The sequence below is a fragment of the Kogia breviceps genome, chromosome 14 (assembly GCF_026419965.1).
Source record: "Kogia breviceps isolate mKogBre1 chromosome 14, mKogBre1 haplotype 1, whole genome shotgun sequence".
NCBI classification, from domain to species: domain Eukaryota; kingdom Metazoa; phylum Chordata; class Mammalia; order Artiodactyla; family Physeteridae; genus Kogia; species Kogia breviceps.
Window position 1 is genome coordinate 31,651,448 of NC_081323.1, and position 6,242 is coordinate 31,657,689.

The 6,242-nt window shown below is 40.5% G+C and overlaps 1 non-coding gene across 1 annotated transcript; it reads left to right on the forward strand.

Annotated features, from left to right (window-relative positions):
* Positions 1-1,186: 1,186 nt before the first annotated feature.
* Positions 1,187-1,290, forward strand: LOC131741940 (U6 spliceosomal RNA). Its single transcript, XR_009331292.1, has one exon. It is a non-coding gene; the product is annotated as a U6 spliceosomal RNA (small nuclear RNA).
* Positions 1,291-6,242: the final 4,952 nt, after the last annotated feature.

Below are 6,242 nucleotides of genomic sequence, written 5' to 3' on the forward strand. Positions count from 1 at the left end.
GGCTGAACAGAGATTTCCCTGTTACTTTTGTGTTTGTTTGTTTGTTTTTTTAATTTTTAAATTTTTTTAACATCTTTATTTGAGTATAACTGTTTTACAATAGTGTGTTAGTTTCTGCTTTACAACAAAGTGAATCAGTTATACATATACATATGTTCCCATAACTCTTCCCTCTTGTGTCACCCTCCCTCCCACCCTCCCTATCCCACCCCTCTAGGTGGTCACAAAGCACAGAGGTGAACTCCCTGTGCTATGCTGCTGCTTCCCACTAGCTATCTAATTTACATTTGGTAGTGTGTATATGTCCCTGCCACTCTCTCACATCGTCACAGCTTACCCTTGTTACTTTTGGGTTTGATTTGTTAGGCGTTGGCTCAGCTGGCTGCCTCTATTAGGGAGTAGCTCGTTGATCTTTCCAAGCACCCAGGTGGGGGCCTCCATTTTCAGCCACAGAGGACCAGGAGAAGTGGATACAGCAGCCAAAAGAGGGGGGAATTCTACCAATTAACTGAGCTGCGGGCTGGGGATGGAGCAGTGAGAAAATTGGAGGAAGTGGTGATTTTGACTGCGAGAAGTTACACTGAATTACATTTAAATTTTTAAGAGGGGAAAAAAAGTCTATAAATGTTAGACGACTATATAAGGAAATATTCACTGCTGGGTTGTTTTAAGATGCATTCTCTATCCAGAACCTTGTAATAAACCTTGAAAAGAGCACAGTGGCATTTCTTAGCCAAAACCAGTGAAATGCGTCTAGCCATAATAGCATTTTCCCAGTCGGCGCAAAATCATGAATCACCCGTTTCTCTAAGGACTTAATTAGTTTCAATGCAAGAGACTCTAATTCCCGCCCGCTCATTTATCTTATGACAATAAAAATTGTTTACTTACCATGGATGCCAAAGAATAGATTGAGCTGATAAAGAAAAGTATAAGATTAACACATGCAATTTACTTGGCAGATGGAGGTATTTTATCATTTTACCAAGTTGTTCTCTCTCTGGAGGGAAGCTGTATGTTGATACTTCGCAACCGAGACCAAGCTGAGGCCAGTCGGACTTCAGTGTTAGGGGAGGTGAAGACTGATCATCACTGTGGACTAGGGAATGCTCTCCTTTCATCACTGAAGAAGAAAGATAAGAAAGGATCTTTCCTTACACTCTCTAAATTTAACAAAGTTGTAAGTGTGCTTGATTGGGCAGCATATATAGTAAAACTGGAACAATACAGAGAATAGCATGGTCCCTGCACGAGGATGACACACAAATTCATAAAGCATTCCTTATTAAAAAGAAAAAAAAGTTTTTAAGTATACTGCTGTAGTAAAAAGAACCACACACACATACAAACACACATCAACACACACACAATAAGACAATATTATAGGTGGCAAAAATAGGAAGGTGGAGTCTATAGATACTATCTATACTTCTTAAATTAAGACATAAGTGTACTTATTATTCATAGGTGTGACATATGAATAATAATGACAACTAAAATGTACTATAAATCCTCCAAATTACTGGAAGGCAAACACACACATACCTCAAATATCAAAAAGAAAAGGAAAGAGAGAAAGAAAGAGAAAGAGAGAGAGAAATGAAAAGAAAGGGGAAAACAAAGCAAAGAAAGGAAAGGCAATTTTTAGAGCAAATGATGGAAATAAAGAGTATATTGAAAACAAATAAAAATCTCAAAAGTAAAGTTAGTAACATGTAAAACATAAAATGTCATGTTTAATTAGTACATTTGGATGACATGACACTAATAAATGTAGAATAAATGTAAATAAAATGTAAATTAAAAAGAAACTAATGAAATCAGATTAGGCAAAGAGTGACCAAGCAAATGTTAACAAAGAGAAAGCTAGGAGTCACAGTAATAATATCAGACAAAGATAAAGTTAAAGCAAAAAATGATAAACTAACACAAAAAGGATACCAATTATTAATACATGGCCTCACCCACAGTGATAATGCAACTGTATTTTATGCAGTAAATAACAAAGGAAAACAACATAAAGCATAAATCTAGAAACTTCTAAAATAAATCAACAAAAACCAGAAGTAGTATGAGACCAACTCATCCTTATGATATCATGACTGATCAAGTGGATAAAATTTCTCAATTAATTAAGGAGGTAGAGTCATGGTTCTGAAGCCTGAGTTAGCCTCAGCCCAGATGAGTTTGTTCAAACACAAATCACTGGGCTCCACCCAAGTGGTTCTGCTTCATTTGGTCTGGGTGGGCTCTTGTACCCTGTTCAGATGGAAATTCAGTAGAGAAAACTATCTGAGAAGAGATGATGCCATTGAAAGGTGTGGAATCATGAAGATGAGGATGATTCAACAAAGAACTGGTAGCAGAAATCTTCAGGAAGCTGCAAGGTTTACGCATGTGGTTACAGCACCCAGATCTTTGACAGAGAGTCCAGGAGACTCTCAGCAGAGCCTTGAGCTGACTGCAGCCCCAGCATGAAAGCCACCAGCAGTGGGGTTCAGAGAAGGGACATGATTCCCTTAAGTCTGCACATGAGGACAGAGGGAAAATTTTACCCCCAAAGTCTCTGTTTCCAAAATGCAGGCACATTTTGTTACCCCTGGGAGAGAATGGGCCAGAATTCCTCATCCTCTATGGGTCTGTCCATCTTGGTCTTACCTCTCCTTAGATTCCAAGGTGGTAAAATTTTCCTCAAAAGCTGCTGTCTATTTCTGCTCCCATTAAAAAAAAAAAAAAATCTGTGTTTGGCCACATGCCAAGTCCTTTACACACAGTCTTTTGCTGTGTGACCTTGTGAGGCACACCTTCCATGACCCCCATGTTATGGGTCAGGTATCCGAGGTCGGCGAGTTCACCTGCCTAGACATGGGGTACATGGAGGAGGGGCTCAAACCCCCATTCACCTTGACCCAACACAAGAGCCACACAACACTCCTCACTGCCCCCTTCTTGCCTGCTAACTCTCTTTCCTTTGCATTTGTCTCTTTCTCCAGGCAAAGAAGGGTAGGACTTCTAGGGGTTAGTGGTTAGTGTTTTATTTATTTTATTTTTTTTCTTTTTCCCTGGGTTCTTTCCCGGGAAGTAGTCAAGTTTATACGAGTCTCAATCAAAGCCACCTCCCATGGCCACCTTCCTCCCTCTGCTGAAACTGTTCCTTCCTCTTGACGTTTTGGTCTGGATGGAAGGTGGAGGCTGTCATCAGATAATTGCCAGCTGCTAGTAGCCCCAAAGGCCCACAGGCTGGTCTGTCCTCACACAGCCTACCGGCCTGTGCTCAAAGCTGAGTGCAATTCTCAGCTTTGAAAGTCTCCAAAAATGGTAGCATCCTTAGCCAGAGACAAGGCTCACTAGTTCTGCCTAATTCTGTAGCTTAGAAATCATTGCCTTTAAGGTGCCTTTGAACTTTCATGTTGGTTCGATAACTTAACTTCCAGAGTTTTGAAGATGCCTTGCTCTCATCTTTGTCTGCCTTTCCTGTGGATCAGAAGGCAACTGAAGGAGGAGTGTATCAGAACAAGAAATTTGACGCAGACCCTGGTTTCAACACCATGGGAGCAGACCATCGGGGGTGGTCTCCAGGAGCCCTCCCTTGCTAGACATTTGGATAGTTCACCAATGCCCTCTGGGAATGCAATGCTCCATTCCACCCTGAAGTCTGGAAAACTCTAGACCTTAAGGAGATGGTCATGTTCCAAATATTGAGATAGCAAAACAAACAGGACTGAAGAGTCTCAGGGCACTCCCTTAATTTCCAACTGTTTCCAAAATGTGTTCAGTTGAGCAAAACCCCAAATGTATTGTGTAAAGTCCATTTCTCATTAAATCCACATGTCAGACTGAAAGAAACCATCTCCATATGAATCTGATTCATTCACACTTAACTAATACAAAGGTCGGCAAGGAGCAACTTGATGGTCAAGAGGCCCCTTTCAGTGGCCTGAGGACATGCCCCCCTTGCTCCAGGTTGTCTACCCAAGAAGGGAAAAGAGGAAAGTGAAAGCTAGACTCCTCACCTGACTCAACATCTTCCATTGGCAAGGCTTTTTCCCCTTCGTATCAGCAATAAAGCACCAATAATGAGAAGACACTGTCCTTGAGTAGGACAGGCGTTGGTAGGTCAAGAAAAGCCCCCGGGCCTATCCACCACACCCTTAAAAAGGGGCTCTCAGACTTGCTTCACCTCCAACACCATCCTGGGTGAGGGACATTAATTTTTCTCCCCTGAATACATGAGCAGCCAACTGCGCGGTCTTCCTGAGTCCACTTTTGCCCCTCTTTCATCTACCTGCTCCCCATGATCCTTTTGTTTCTGAATGATATTATTAGTCATGTGGCTGCTCTATTCAGGAACTTTTGGCCTTGCTCTCACCTACAAGCCTGATGGACTCAGAGGCACTTTGCATGAAAGATCTCTCTCCCACCCCAGCTGAGCCACCAGCTATTCTGGCCTTTTTGAAAACCTGATCTTTTATTCCTCTTCCCGGTCTCTTCTTCCCTCACTGCTCTGTTTAAAACTCTGTTCTTTAAAGATCCACTTAAATAATACCTCCTCTATCCAGTTTTTTTTTTTTAAACTTGTTGCTTTAAATAAAATTAGATTTACAGGGAAGATGCAAAAATAGTATGGAGTGTCCCTGAACAATTTCCCCAGCCTCCCCTCTCACCAGCAATCTTACATAACCATAGTGCAAGTATCAAAACCAAGAAATTCACATTGGTTCAATACCATCAAGTAATCTAAGACCTAGTCAATAAATATTGTTTGAGTGCCTATATGCACAGGATGGTTGTGGAAAGGACAGAGAGTCACCAAGGAATTAGGGACAAGATGTGTTTCTGGAATCCTTGTTTACTTAGGAAAATTAATTCCCAGAACACTTTGATCCTCGGCGGTTACTGTTCAGTCCCAAACTTCCAGTGCTTCACACAGCTAATCTCACACACACACCCCATCCTCCTGCTCCCGACGCTCTACCCTCTATCTGAGTGATGTCAGCTCAGGAGACAGCATCAAGGAGCCTCCAGGAGAAGTAGAACCATATCAGCAAAGGATAGAAAGAATCCTCAGGGGCTAAAAGTGATGACAGTTTTGCTTTACATTTATATCAAAATCAAGCTGAAAAATAGACCACAAAGGAATGTTCATGCTTAGAAACTAAGAAATGTCTACTTTGTCTAAACTCTGATGAAATCAGAGGCACTAAGAGGCTTTGGTCCCTGAAGTCATGAAACTTTCAAATGTTCTGTTCGTTCAAAAGTGGTCTTCCAGTCATTAACAGGGAACACACTATCCTAGTCTGAGACCCACAGATACTCCGAAACTAGCCACACCCCTGAGTCTTCACGTGAGGTGGAATGTTTAGGTGTGCTAAGGTGGCCACCCCGTGGTGGAGGCCACTGATGGAATTTAATAATGTAATAAAAAAAAGCTTACATAATCACAAACTAAAAATTACTACTTACGAAATAATAGCTCAAACCTCTAAAACATACAAGTACTAATTTCATTTTCCTCCAGATTTACTTCCTGAAAAGGTGTGTTTCTTGTATTTACGTATATTTGTAATACAGACTATGTATAGCTCAAGTAAGACATACTGCATTGAACAAATGTGGGCTTGTGGAGACCGTGACCTCTGCCCTGGCGGTGCTGGGAACATCCCTTAACTTTGCTGGTGATTATGGTGTGACTGTGGCTTCTGATCAATATCCGTGATCAGGCTGAGGGTGTTTCTCTCTGGCTTCTGAGATAATAATGGATTCAAAAATGTTGACTCTCCCTCTCTTTCCTGAAAGAAATGCTATTTGATAAGAGTATTTTTCTTTTATTATAGTGTTAGACATACTAGAATTTGATTTATTATCTTTGCTTTTCTATTCATCTGTGAAATTGCCTTCTACCTTCCTTTTTTTTTTCTTAATACCTATTGTTCTGAGGTAGTTTATTATATTTTAAAAGTATCTATTCCTTAAATTTAGGTAAAACTTTTCTATAAAACCATCAGGGCATGAAGCCTTTTGAAAAGATGGATTTGATAGACTCTAGTTTCTATTATGGTGGCTGGTCTACTAACTGTTTCACCTTTTCTTGGCAAATGTTGGTAATTTATGGAAAAATCATCAAATGCATCTATATTTTTTAATGTTTTGGATGAAATTTATGCAGAATATGCTCTTAAAGAAAAAGCTTTACATCTGTCTGAACATTTCTTTTCTCCTTCACAGCACTGCAGGTTGTGGAT